The sequence below is a fragment of the Mirounga leonina genome, unplaced genomic scaffold, assembly GCF_011800145.1.
Source record: "Mirounga leonina isolate KUSES-001 unplaced genomic scaffold, KU_Mleo_1.0 Mir_151, whole genome shotgun sequence".
Taxonomy (NCBI): domain Eukaryota; kingdom Metazoa; phylum Chordata; class Mammalia; order Carnivora; family Phocidae; genus Mirounga; species Mirounga leonina.
In genome coordinates, this window is record NW_023270377.1 from 64,617,208 (window position 1) to 64,631,844 (window position 14,637).

Below are 14,637 nucleotides of genomic sequence, written 5' to 3' on the forward strand. Positions count from 1 at the left end.
AACTCTGATGGGATGATTAAGCCTTCCATAGAAGCTTTTAATTTTCACTCCTGATAGAAGGAATTTTTCTCCAAAAGAAAATAAGTATATTTAATATTTTGCAAATGATCAATGCCCAAATCATCTTGAGAACATATTCAGTTCTCTGGTTCATAAAGTGTAGAAATGCATTTGTTATGACAGATCTTTTATGGTTAGAAAATCTGATAGGGAAGGACATATTTTCTTTTTTCTTTTTTTTTTTTTTTAAAGATTTTATTTATTTATTTGACAGAGAGAGACACAGCGAGAGAGGGAACACGAGCAGGGGGAGTGGGAGAGGGAGAAGCAGGCTTCCCGCGGAGCAGGGAGCCCGATGCGGGGCTCGATCCCAGGACCCTGGGATCATGACCTGAGCCGAAGGCAGACGCTCAACCAGCTGAGCCACCCAGGCGCCCCGGGAAGGACATATTTTCAATCACCTAATTATGCATCAGAATTATGCATCAATATCAGAATAATTCATTTTCTATAATTTGGGTAATTTTAACACAGTTAATGTACTGCTAATAGCAACATTGAATTTAAATCAGTGCCAGCAATGGCAAGAGACCAGAATGCATTAATTTATGTGGTACAGCAGAGACAAGGAGGACTCTGAATACTGGGTCATTAGTGACTATTGACAGATGAAATTTCCTTGAGTCATTCTCTGAGTTGGGCTCATATTTTTGGCACCAAATAGAGTATTTCCCCGAGTTTACATTTTCCCTGTAATTGTTTTAGTTTTAAGCTGTCCCACCAGTTTGTTCATCTATCCCAATCCCCGCTGGACATCTTTAAGATGTCATAATTATCTGAGATTATACCTGAGTAAACCAGAACCTTCATCCCATCAGACAAAAACAACCTGTTTTACTTCCTTTATTTTATTTGTAGGTGTTACTACATTTAACATTTCTTATCCACAATTCCAGAACCAAAAAAAAAAAAAATCTCTGAAAACCAAAATGGTTTTGGTAACTCATTTGTCAGCAAAACTTGAACTCAATTTGCTACAAAACCTAAATGCACTGTCAGGAAGCTATTTATCATTTATTCCACTTGGTGGGATGTGTCTTCTACAGATATGCTGCTATATTTGATTACTTGGTATTGTTCCAGGAACTGCTGGGGGTACACTGTTATATTGGGTATGTAAACCATGTCTCCTTTCTAACATCCAAAATACTCTGAATTTTTTTTTTTCAAAATATTCTGAATTTTAAAACATACTTGGCTGCAGGGATTTTGGAGAATGGCTTATGGATCTGTACCACTATCCAACTATCATGGCAGAAATCCAGGAGTCATTTTTTTTACTCTCTTTTCTTAACCTCCACAACTATCAGATCACTGAATCTGTTAACGTTTTCACCCTTCTTTCCCCCACAAATTCTACTTCTCTAGTTCAGGGTCTCATCAACTCTTAACTGGGGTACCATAGCCACCTGCTACCTGAAATCTTAGCAGATGGTGTTAAGCTCAAATCCATTCTCAGCAGAACCCCCTCAGCTAATGATCTCTAAAAATGTAAACCTGAATTCTCCTCTGCTTAAATCTTTTAGTAACTTCTCATTGCTCAGGATAGAACCCATGGTCCTTAAAATGGTCCCACAGAATCTGACCCTTGTTTAACTGTGGATCTGTACTCGGTAAACCAAAATTTTATATTCCAACAACAGAGTTCATTGTTTTTTCCTGTGTGCTTTTCTCTTGTTACTACCCGCCCCCCTGCTGAGATACCTTCCTTTTATCTTTACCTCTGTAACTCTTTCTGGTTTTTAAGACTCAGTTGAGTTCTCACCTCACTTAGGAAACTGTACCCCACAACACACACACCTCAATATACACCTGAGCTGGGGGGAGATGTCCTATTCATAATTCTATCATGCACTTTACATATATGATTGAATATAATCTGCTTTTGTGCCTGTACACACACGCACACCCCTTTAGATATTTGCAAAGCATGGAATATTTCTCTTTCCTCTAAGCCTATTGTGGAGTAAAAATATTAGGGTGAAAGTGGCACAGGGAGGGGAGAGGAATCGGGCAGGCAGGATATTTGCTTTTTTTATGGGCAGCAACCACAGAAGTTGAGGAGTAAGGAAACTTGTTTCATGTACATAATTAGTCTATTGAATTTAGATTGCTGTTATTTCCATCTTATTCCTTTGAATTCTATATTATTTTTGTGCCTTTTGGTTTTGTTCCAAGACCTGGGTTTTACCATTTAGAAGTGAAGAGTTAACTTTATGATTGAAATGTCTTATAGTTTTTGTTTGTGAATGTTTTACAATTGAGTATATTGCTGTTGGTGAGGAGTTAAGGGGGGCAGCTTTTACTTAAATCATATAATCAGACTAGACCAAAAAAAAAAAAAAAAGGCATTCTGTCAGTTTTACCTCTTACATAAATACTTTTTTTTTTTTTAAGGTTTTATTTATTTATTTGACAGACACAGCGAGAGAGGGAACACAAGCAGGGGGAGTGGGAGAGGGAGAAGCAGGCTTCCCGCGGAGCAGGGAGTCTGATGCAGGAATCAATCCCAGGACCCTGGGATCATGACCTGAGCCCAAGACGCTTAACGACTGAGCCACCCGGCGCCCCTTACATAAATACTTTTCAAATCTATCTACTTTTGTCCATTCCTGTCACTACCATCATCTCTTGCCTGGATTTTTGCAAATGGCCTCCCTATTGATTATCTGAATTCTTGCTGGTTGGTTCCCTCCCCATGCTGTACCCAGAGGGATCTTTTCAAAACATTCAAAACTGCTTAAAGCCCTTCATTACCTTAGGATAAGGCAAACTCCTTGACTCAGCCTAAAGGCCTGGCACGATTTTATTCCTGCGTAGTGTGCACACCTCTGTCATGTTACTCTCTGTTCTGGCTCTGCTAGCCTTTTTTTTATCACCGTGTTCCTCCTGCCTTTGTCTTTTCAAGGGTCATCATCCCTGCCTGGAACTCTCTTCCCTCCTCTTTTGGCCTATCTAGCTAAAACTCACCCTTTAGATTCCAGTTTGAGCTCCCCCTTTCCAGCACTAAGTAGAATTTTTCACCAGTCTTCTCCTCCCCCACCCCCACCCCCACCCCTAACTGTGGATTAAAGTGAAGACTGTAGTCTCAAGAAATAAAGTCCAACTTAGTACCTGGGGGTGTTAACTTTGTGAGTTTTCTCACAAAGGGAAAAGACTTTAATATGTGGCTCCTGTTTTTAAAATGAGGTTTTAGTTATTAATTAATGTCTTTATATTTTTTATTAACAAGAGTTAATATTTGTTGTCTTAATAAGTATTAGCCCTTATTTACTATTTTACTATTGAGCACTTATGTGCCAGGCATATTTTAAGCAATTTACGTGAATTAAACATTTAATCTTCAAAGCCACTCAATGAGGTGCATGCTATTTTTCTCCCTATTTTAGAGACAAGAAAATTGAGAGATTAAGTAATTTGCCTCTGTCTATGAGGCCAGTGAGATGGCAGAGCCAGTATTCAAATCCGGGCTGTCTGATTCCAAATCCTGGACTTCTATCCTACTTACATGTAAGTAAAATTAGAAAGAATTATTAAAAGGCTCACAACAGCAACAGCAACAAAAATCCAGTCAACTCTTTTTTTTTTTATTTAACTTATTGTGGAGATAAAAATGATGCTTTAATGTGCAGAGTTACAGGTTATCATTCTACTAGCATACTAGGGTATCTGTGGGATCGCCTGGATCCCCGTGTTGGGACTCCCTGCTCAGTGGGGAGTCTGCTTCTCTCTCAGTCACTCACTCTCCAATAAATAAATCTTCTAAAAAAATTAAGAATAAAAAATTAAAAAAAAAATCCAGGCAACTCTCATCTCCCTCAGTCCTGCTGCCTCTAGGCAACAACGTCAACCTCTTTTAGGTGTTTTTTGCGGTATTTGTCTTTTGCAATAATATGTATATGCTGCTATTTCTTAAGTTATCAATATTTGATATTATCTACTGACTTCCCATTAAAGGAGGTAAATATTTAGCTCTCTTACACACATTCCCCTTGCTCTCCCTTCTTCTGCCTCCCAATATAATTCTCACATTTTTTGTTTCCATTTTAGTATTTACTTATGATTATGTACATATTGTTTACTGAGGCAAGTATATTGTGAGTCTGGGTAAAATTATTTTAATCATGGAGTTAATAATTAATTCATTTAAGAAAAAGATAGCTTAGTTTTTCCACATATCAGTTCCTATTTCTATATACTCCCACATCTTCTCAGTATGATTTTTCCACATAATCACACCAATTTATTGGTTTCTTCTGAAGCTCTCTGTCCTCTCGTTCCAATTTGGACTATTGCTTACTAGAGCTGTTCCATAGCAGTTGTTTGGGATTTTTTTTTACTGACATTTCTGATGGAATCCCTATTTCTTAGATACGGATGATTTTATTGTTTATTTACTGTCTCATGTAGATGGACTACATTCCCCAGTAGCTTCTTGAGAAATGGGATTAAGAAATTTGAGATATTACCTGTCAGAAAATCTTTATTCTATCTTCACTTTTTTCCAGCTTATTTTTTAAGTAGTCACTCTCTTCACAGGCTCCAAAATTTTAAAAAAGTAAGGAGGTGTATATGATAAGTCTTCCTTTCATTGTTGCCCTCTGACACCTGATTTTCCTCCCTGTGAGCAAACAATGCTCTGTGTGTGTGTGTGTGTGTGTGTATAAAATATATAATATATATAATTTGCCTACCTAGGACTTCTGATGCAAATTATTTTCTTTGTTTTATTTGAGCTTTTTGACCATGACCTTTGTTTTTCTCAGATATGACCCATTTTTTTTTGAACTGATTAAGACTTGTTGCTGTCATTACCTCGGTCTCCTTCTCATACTCTTACCCTCTATCATGACCTCTGTTAGCATTCATGGCCTCTTGCCCTGTTATTTTAGCTCCAGGTCCTTCTCTGCAGATAATCTAGAACAGAGAGCATTCCTTAGCTGGTCTTTTTCAGCAAGTCAGGAACCCATCTTTACACACTTCACCATTTAACAACCTTCCCAGCCTCCACATCAATTCATTTGCTGAATTCAACTAACCCTGACTCCCAGATCTCTTACCGAACCTCCACACCCCTTCTATTCAATCCCTCACCTGGATTACTTTTAATAGCCTCCTAATCACCTTCAGTCTCCTTTCTGGCTTGCCCCTCAGCCCCCAAAAATCTATATGCAGCACAGCTTCAAGAATAAGCATTTTAAAATTTCAGTTGTGGGATTAGGTCATCACCTTATTTAAAACCCCTCAGGGCCTCTCCCCTTTACCTAAAGAATTAAGTACAAATCCCACAGAATTAGGTATCCCTCTCTTCCCTATATGGAGCTTGGCATTCAGCATTCTCATAGACCTCACTGTGTGGTAACTGACTGTGTATAGTCCTGAGGAAAATTATCCTGTTTGAGGTTGGCTTTTGAGAGAAGAATTAAAGTTTAGTCTGACACTGGTTTATTTCCAACTGAAACATGCATTAATAAGACGTTTTCATTCTTTACCCATGAGGGGTGGGTAATGCAGGAATTTCAGATGGTGACTAGATAAGTGGAGGGATATTGTATGTTTCAAAATAGGTGCAAATATCGCCTAATCTTAAAGGCAGACATTGATTTTATGCCTTTTTTTTTTAATGATGTTACGGGTTTGTGAAGGACTATTTGGTTCTTTTATATCTGGGAATGTGGAAGTTAATGGAGACTGGGTAAGTACAGGGAAATATGTAAATGTTCAGGTTGAAGACTTTTTGGATTTCTAGACCAGGAGTTGGGAAACTACAGCCTTTGGGCCAAATTCTATCCACCACCTGTTTTTGTAAACAAAATTTTATTGGAACTGGCTGTGCCCATTCATTTGTCTATTGTGTATGACTGCTTTTGCACAACTAAAATAGAGTTGAGTAGTTGTAGTAGAGACCGTAAGGTCCACAAAGTAAAACATATTTACTCTTTAGCCCTTTATAGAAAGTTCACCGACTTGTTTTCTAGAGAGGAATGGAAGCTGAAAGGTGGAGGATGAGTACCCATTGAGTTGTAGATAAGCCTGTAGAAAGGTGAATGCAAAGTGATAGCAATTGAGCAGCAAGCAGTCTTCCTCACTTGCTCCCCCATTCCCTTATCCCTTAATATTCTGAGGCCTCAAAAGGGAGAATGAGTGGATAGAAATTGTCTACTAATTGTGAGTTTTGGGACTCCTTCATAAAAGGAATATTCGCTGAACTTACTGTGTGCAATCTGCATGCCTATCCTCGAACTATGTTCCGTGATAAGGCCCAGTATACTCTCCCTTTACTAAGATATTGAGAAAAACATTAGCGAGGGAAGTCCCTGCATTAGTGGGGAAAACAAATCTGTGGTTGCTCTCCTTTGTAGGCTATTAAGATTGGCTCCCTGGTTTCAGTGGAGATGATGGGATCCCATAGTAGCAGAAGACAAGTGGTAGCATTTAATCACCAAAGACAAAGAAGGGATGTATGCAGTAATGGAAATCGGGGACAGAGATGTAATCAGAAGGCACTGTTTTGCAAATGGGATGAATGAAATAGTTGGGCAGTATTACAGTATCACTTTGTGTACATACCAGAAAAAACTAGGCCTGGGGGCAAAAACATGGACTTTGGTTGCCACAGTTGAGCATCATTACCTCTCCCCCAGTTTCCAAATGTAAGTCACTTCACAGGCCCAGAGCCCTTTGATTGAAGTTGAGGCCTAGTCTTGAGGAAGGCTGCACAATTGCTTCAAGCATTTACCACAGATCTTCCTCAAAAGCCTTCTCCAGAGAGACGTGTAGCCATGCTTTGGGGAAAAGAAAATACTCAGACCTTTCATACGAATTCCTAGGGAGCCAAAATACCACTTGTGGCCCTCTAGTCATAATGGGGAATTATAGTAGTTAGGTAGTAGATGGAGTCTTTGCTCAAGTCTGACTCACAGGAGGCCCAGGTGTCAGCAGATCTACCCTGTGCTTATTTCTCCCATTTCCTTAATGTGTAAGGAAGACATTCTGGATGACTGGCAGAATCCCTATATTGGTTCTCTAAGTCATAGGTTGAGGACCATTGTGATAGGAGAGCTAAGTGGAAGACCTTAGAGCTTCTCTTCCTTCTAAGATAGTAAATCAGAGATAATACTGTATCCCCAAGGGGTTTGTTCAGATCAGTGCCACCCTCAAAGATTTGAAATAAGACTTGAGATATCTATCACATCTCGATTAGCTCACTTATTTGGCCTTTGCAAAAGTTGGATGAATCTTAGAAAATGAATGGACTATTGTAAGCTTAATCACTGGATGATTCCAAATGTGCTTGCTGTCCCAGATGTGATATCTTTACTTGATATAATCAACACAGCCTCTGGCATTTGGTATGTAGCTATTGACTTGGTTAATTGCTTTTTCTCCATACCAATTTACAAGGACCACCAAAGGCAATTTGCTTTTATCTAGCACAGCCAAGGCCAGGTCAGTTCTCCTGTCCCAGAAATCTTAATTATCCCAACAACCCACAAAATATCACATTGATTTACTATGTTGATAATACTATGTTGATTGTATCTGATGAGCAAAAAGTAGCAAGTACCTTAGGTGTCTTTGTCAAGTTTATGAGAACCAGAGGGTAATCAGACCCAGAAAAATTTGGGAGCATTTCAGTAACATTTCTGGGCATTCAGTTGGGTCACTATACTTAATAGACCTTTATTTTTGGAGGTGACATTTTCTTCTCTCCTTCCCATTTTCTTCTTCTTCTTCTTTAAACAAATTATTACATTGAAATTGTTTAATATTAAGTTTATAATTTAGTCTTTAGGTAACAGGATATTAGGTGGGATTGTGACAGAATTTGAAAAGTAATTCAGAATGTCACAGTAATGGATACAATGGCTATCGGCACTCTGCATCTCATTTTGAGGTTTCCTCTTCACTTGTGAGGAGGATGCTTGCATCTTGTTAGGTAGAATATAGAGTTGTTTTGTTATTGTACAAGAGTTCAAATGTGTGAGAAAGTGTGTACATATGGAAACTGAGTAGTCAAAAGGGTAGACTATGCTGTTACCTATTTATTGTCTCTCAGGTCCAAATTTAGTCTCTTCTGCTCTGTAATAATGGAGCAGGGCCCTGTAAATATTTCTCCTTTGCTGACTGGTATTTTTTTTTTTTTAAGATTTATTTTATTATTTATTTGAGAGAGTGAGAATGAGAGAGAGAGAGAGTACATGAGAAGGGGGAGGTTTAGAGGGAGAAGCAGGCTCCTCGCTGAGCAGGGAGCCCGACGCGGGACTCGATTCCGGGACTCCATCCCGGGACTCCAGGATCATGACCTGAGCCGAAGGCAGTCGCTTAACCAACTGAGCCACCCAGGCGCCCCCTGCTGACTGGTATTGATGTTAAGCCTTAACCAGTAGAGGGCACTGGAGGGACACTGGAAATAGAAGGTGCTTCCCTTCCTGGTTTCAGGGTGGCTTCCTGGTTAGGCTCTTTCTGGGCATATTTTTTCTCTCTTTCTCAGCCTCCACATAGTTTTCACTAGTGTTAGGTAATTGTGTGGCGCATCTTCCTCTAGAGTTGGCACACCCCTACCCCCTGCACTTTCTCCAGAGCTTGACTTGGGCAATAGTGTTGTACCCTGGAGTTATAGACATCATGGACCTGTTCCCTTGCCTAAGTCACCGATCCCCACACTCTGTGTTTAGCCCCACACATGCGCACTCTGGGGGCCCCACAAAACTGGGTTTCTAGGGAGCCTGCTGCCCAGATTTTATCCCAGGAACCAGCTTGGCGCCATATTGGCCCAGGCTATACATGAATGTACACTAGACTCTTGGAGAAGACAGCTTCTTAACTCCAGGTGCCATCAGCAACCAGAAGCAAGCAGTTCTCCTCAGCACCTAGCATATTCCAGGGTTTGACACCTCGCTATGACTGGCTTCTTCTGGGACTCCACAGAGGGCAGATTTTTTTGGCAAGTCTCACTAGTGAAACACCTCTGTCACTTTTCCACCATCAGGGAGCCAACACTGTGCTCTGTCTGTAGAGATCTCTGGATCTCAGCGCTGGTGAGGGGAGGGTTCTTCCTTGGGCCCTCATCTCAGCCTTGTGGGTAGTGGTTGCCCCTTATATCTACTACTATAACATTTAGAATTCTCTTTCACTCACTAACCAATTCCCTGTTACTCCAATCCTCTCAATAATAGATTAAACTTTCCTTTTTCAAATCACTATGTAGTTTTTGTCTCCTTACTAATCCAAGAGCCATCAATTATGTTTACAAGGTAAATACACAGAGAAATCTTTTAAAATGTAATCCTTCTGCCCAGGGGAAGTACTAGTTAAGTGGGTAATCTGTGGGACCACTCAAATCACTCCTCAAAATTTCTCTACTGTCTAGTATGTCATAAATTATCAGTATATATCTTTCACAGCTGCAGATTCATTCACAGTAGCTGGAGAGTATGTGAGCTCCCCTTCACCATCATCCTACCCTCTCGCCAAAGTGTATTATAGTTCCATAATTACTTGTTTGCTCCAAACTGTAATGGTAGAATTGGCTGGTCCACAAAATCAAGATCCTGTCTATAACCTTTCACCTTCAAAGATAATATTGTTAATGGAGATGCTTATCTGACCAAGTTTAGCTGAGAAGTTGGATGTTTGGCCACACGCTTTTCTGTATTAAAACCTGTGCCTCTGAGTTGTTGGAGGTCAACTCTGTCACTAGGCTCTTTGTCACATAACCTGCAGATACTCAGAAAGTCATCCTACTCTATGACAATTACATGCAATTAGTTGTCCCCTGGTGGCATTTTCCAGCCAGCTAGAGCTACTCTACTTTGTCTTTAGCTGGGATCTTTGGGATGTTTCTGCCTCCTCCATCTCGGTGCAGTTTGCTTTGCATCAGTGTTTGTCACCTATCATACATCCACAAGTCACTTCCTGCTCAGAAGAATTGCAGGCAAGGATGTGGACATGGACTTAGACATAATCAAAACTAACAAACCACAATAGCAAGTCACTGTGAAATTTGATTTTACCAATGAATACAAGCAGAAATGACTTCCTGCCACTCCTCCCTTCCCTAACCAGCAGATGAGGGCACTTAATAAAATCTCTGCCCGAGCACATAAGGTTTATTATTAGGACAAGTTTTTTGTTGTTGTTGTTATTGTTGTTTTTTAATTTGATTAGGAAATCTAGATGATAATGTGTGGCAGTGATTCAGTATATATTAATTTTGCAGTGCTATACTTTTCTTAATCTACAATCTATGCTACATTTTAGGTATATAGTTTTGTAATTTTTTGCTTTTTGTGATTACCCTTAACTCTTTATATCATGCTTTAATTCTTACAGTAGCAAGCACATTTCATATACCAATTAGGCTTTGTGTCAGTTAAAGTCACCTGGAACCAGACCTTAAATCCCTGGGGATGTAAAGGTTTATTCTCTTGAATGTAGGAACAAGAAATGGAAAGAACCACTTTCCTCTTATTTTATTAAATGTTACTTTCATGTGCAGTTATGAAATGCTCTGTTTTTACTGTTTTAGAAGATTGCTTCAGTTGGAATTTTTAAATTAAACTAACAGCTTAACTAATGTTTTTGCAATGTGTCCTTTTCCACCTGGAAGGGACAACAGAGACTAAAGATGGATCTTATCTTGATCTTTTCCCATTTGAATCTGCATTTAAACAACATTCTCAGGTGATTAATTGTCACACTAGGGTTTGAGAAACCATAGTCTACATAACTGGTAGGCACAGCTTTGTAGTTGGATTATTTTAATTTGTGGTATTTCAGTTCTTTCTGTTCAGAGAGAAACACATTTTTACCCCTGAGAATAATCCATTGATTTTAACCCAGTCTCACAGACTGTTAGAATAATGCATATTGTTTTAGCCTTATAAAATACCATTTTGTGGATATTTTTATTTATTATTAATGCCCTCTTGTAATGTCTACATATAAACTAGCATATAGATTGATATTCTTTAAGACCAGGGGCCTCTGAATTTTATTGTATTTTTCTAATTTTAGACATTTATACTTTAGAATTTAGAAGGTCTTTGAATTTAATTTTTTCTAGTTTAAAAAACGATTTCATGGTATTCCTATCTCCTGTGAATCTGATGTTTTATAATTAGCAAATGACCATTTTAGATAGGTGTATTTAAGGGTTTAGAAAGTACAAAAAGAACAAGACCTTCATCTGCTCGTTTCTATATCCTGAATTTGCTGTTGTGCTGATTTTTTGTTTTTTCATCTCTGAAACTTCTGAGTTTAATTGGAAGTTGATTCTAGGAGAAATTTGTTTTGTTTTACTGGCTGTTTTCACATAGGTCTTCAAATTTGGTAAGTAGTGAGGTCTAGGAACATGATGTTATTCCCAGGAATGGGAATTAAGAATTCTGGTTTTCTTTAACTCATTCATTTATTGTGTTGGATTATGTGTTTTATTGTTCAGAGTATGGGTTTTTCCATCTTTATGATGGGATTAAAATATTTTAAAGATGATTTTACAACACTATAATTAGTAATAAAACCCCAGTGCCTCATTTATATCACCATTAATTTCTAAGCCTTTTCAGGAAACTTTGGGCCATTCATGCTTTGGATTTCATCTAATCTATCTAAGTCAAAATAACTTTTGGTCATTTTATATCAAGAATCTATTTTGGGGATGCCTGGGTGGCTCAGTCAGTTAAGCGTCTGCCTTCGGCTCAAGTCATGATCCCAGAGTCCTGGGATCGAGCCTCGCATGGGGCTCTCTGCTCTGCAGGAAGCCTGCTTCTCCCTCTCCCACTCTCCCTGCTTGTGTTCCCTCTCTCACTGTGTCTCTGTCAAATAAATAAAATCTAAAAAAAAAAAGAATTATCTAGAGAGCCTAAAATAACAACAAAAGCAGGCCCTATGTATGCCTTGCCCCTGGAACAATTAAATCATACTCTCTAGAGGGGAAGCCTAAGGCACTCTTTTTAAAAGAGCTTTCTGCTAATGCGTATCCAGAGTTGAAGACCGCTGATAGAGATGCTTAATGTTGAGTGTAATTTTCATTAATGGAATCCTGATACTGCACAATAGCAGCAAAGGACAGAAAAGTCATATAAAAATCCCTGGGAGATTTATGTTGGAATCTTCAAATGATCAGCAATTGATAAAAGACTATTCCCTTCTGAAATAATCTGAAAAGAGGAAAGCATCCTGTTCCTACATTAGTAGACTGTGCTACTGAAAGGACTCAATCTGTTAATCCTCCATTGTTAAAATCTACAATCTCATCCTCAATCTTTATTTCTAAAAATACGCTCTGAAAACAGTTGTGTGGGTTTGTTTGTTTTTTTTTTTTTCCTTTTTAACTCATTTGTCCAGAAAACCTTACCTGATATGAAGCTATTTGTAGTTCTTTCCTTAGGTTTTTCCTTTATCTCCTTACATTTAGAATATCAATTCTTCTTTAAAAAAAAAATTATTTATTTTAGAGAGAGTGCACGCAAGCAGTGTTAGGGGCAGAACGAGAGGGAGAGAGAGACTCCTCAAGCAGACTCCCCTCTGAGTGCAGAGCCTGACTCAGGCCTCTGTCCCAGGACCCCAAGATCACAACCTGAGCCGAAATCAGAAGTCAGCCGCCTCACTGATTGAGCCACCCAGGTGCCCCTAGATTGTCAATTTTTGACCCTTAAAGATCTTATTTCAGATAAGTTAAAAGCTCAGTAATTTAGTTCAAATTTGAACACATTTGGGAGAATGCTACCTTTCCACTTAAACAAATGGCATTCGCCAAGCCCCTTAATCAGTTTGACATTCAGTATTTGTCAGTAAAATGGGAATGACTTCACAAGATTGTTGGAGGACTAAATGAGAACCTGTGTAATGTTAAAATATCAGGGACCTAATCAACATTTAACAGAAGTGAATTATTGCTTTATTATTTCTAATAATAAATGAAATCTTGGTCCTTCTTTCCTTTTCCAGTCAAACCTATATTGGGTGTTCACTGTGTCACCAACATTCTGGTAAGTGCCAGAAAAACAACCATGAATGAGGGAGACACTATCTGTATCCTTCATGAGTTTTCCTTGACTCCCTCATTGGAGACATCCTAAACTAAAACCTACTAATTGAGTGACGTCTTTAGATACACACACACACACACACACACACGATGATAGGATTATTTGTCCGATTGATGAAGGACTTTTCTAGTTTATAATTTATTCCTAAAAAAAAAAAAAAAAAACCTTTCTTCCAACCACCTCATTAATTCCATCCTTCTTTCTCATTCCCGACCCTACCCACAAATATGACTTCTGGCATATAATATTTTGGGAAAACCACCATTGTTATAGAAGTATCTAGTTCTGTCATCTCCCTTTACTCTGTACTTTCCCTGAACCCTTTCCTGATTTACGTGTTGTTAAAACATCCTAAGAAGACCAGCTCATTCCTTCTCAAATTCCTAATCTAGCTTATATCTGGCTTCTCAGGAGATCTAATATCACTAGCAGCACTGGAGAAGGGGACTTTTGGTGGTTGACTCAGGGACAGGAAGGAGGGTGAACATAGGTTGATTTATATCTATTTATCAAACTGTGATTAAAGGTGATCAGGTAGTATTTCATAGGTGACCATTATCCTATGAAGCCTCAACTTTTGCCTGTTCTTACCTTCCTAGAACTTCTTAGATCAGGTTGTTCCCCTATTATTCTGAATGTACCCTAGATCCTAAGCCCTAGATCTTGGAGGCAGGACTATAACTAGTCTAGTGGATTCTCTGCCAAGGTTCATTCCTGGTTTTGCACTAAAGCCCATTGGACTAGGTCTAGTGCAGTTTACTTTTAAAGATGAACCAACTGTCAAAGAATTAACATCTCTCAAGGGTAAACTGCAGGTTGTAAAATCTATATCCACATGACATGGATACTTTATCTGTTAACCTGTTTTCCCTTGACTGTCCTCTATTTTGTTTTCATATTCCCCCTGATCTATCTTTCCAGTTTATCCTTTTTCCTCCCACCCCTTAAATGTAGCTATTTCTTTGGCCTCTTTACTGTATATACTGTAGGTGAACTCTTCAGTACCCCAAGACTGACTCCCACATTTTCATCTCTAGCACAGAACTTTTCCCTGATTTTCAGTCCTATGTATCTTTTTGCTCATGAGAACTCACCTTGGAAGTCCTATCAGCATCTCAAATTTGTCTCCCAAACTGAACAAATTATCTAATTCCCACCCCAGGTCTACCCTTCTTCCTATATTCCCTGCCTTTGTTAATGTCATCACTTCAGCCATCCACCTTCCATTCTCCCTTTCTTTCACCAAGTCCTATTTGATTCTACTTCCTGTACTCCTGAATTAGTCCTCTCCATCCTTTCTACCTTCCTCATTTCTTTGATATTCATCACCTTTACTGGTGCTGAGGAACCTGTGACTTATCTAAAACATAAATATGATTATGATTCTTCCTTAATATAATCCATTTCCTTCCACTCCGAACAAAATTGGTGGATTCCAGACTCACTTTGTGTGCTCGTCTTTAAGTGACCTCCCAGCATCCCCTCCTGCTATTTCCTATCTGTGTCTTTCACTTGGACTGCC

General features: G+C 38.9%; 1 protein-coding gene across 4 annotated transcripts in view; it reads left to right on the forward strand.

Annotated features, from left to right (window-relative positions):
* Window positions 1-14,637, forward strand: part of GALNT3 (polypeptide N-acetylgalactosaminyltransferase 3) — a 44,344-nt gene that overhangs the window by 4,575 nt on the left and 25,132 nt on the right. For 2 of the 4 annotated variants that reach the window (XM_035007861.1, XM_035007862.1), the window contains exon 2: window positions 3,450-3,570. The exons of 1 other annotated variant lie outside the window; for it this stretch is intronic. The gene's annotated coding sequence lies outside the window, so the exon portion shown is untranslated. Of the gene's footprint in view, window positions 1-3,449; window positions 3,571-13,021; window positions 13,056-14,637 lie in introns of those variants that run through there. One more of the 4 variants, XM_035007864.1, reaches the window with a different exon arrangement.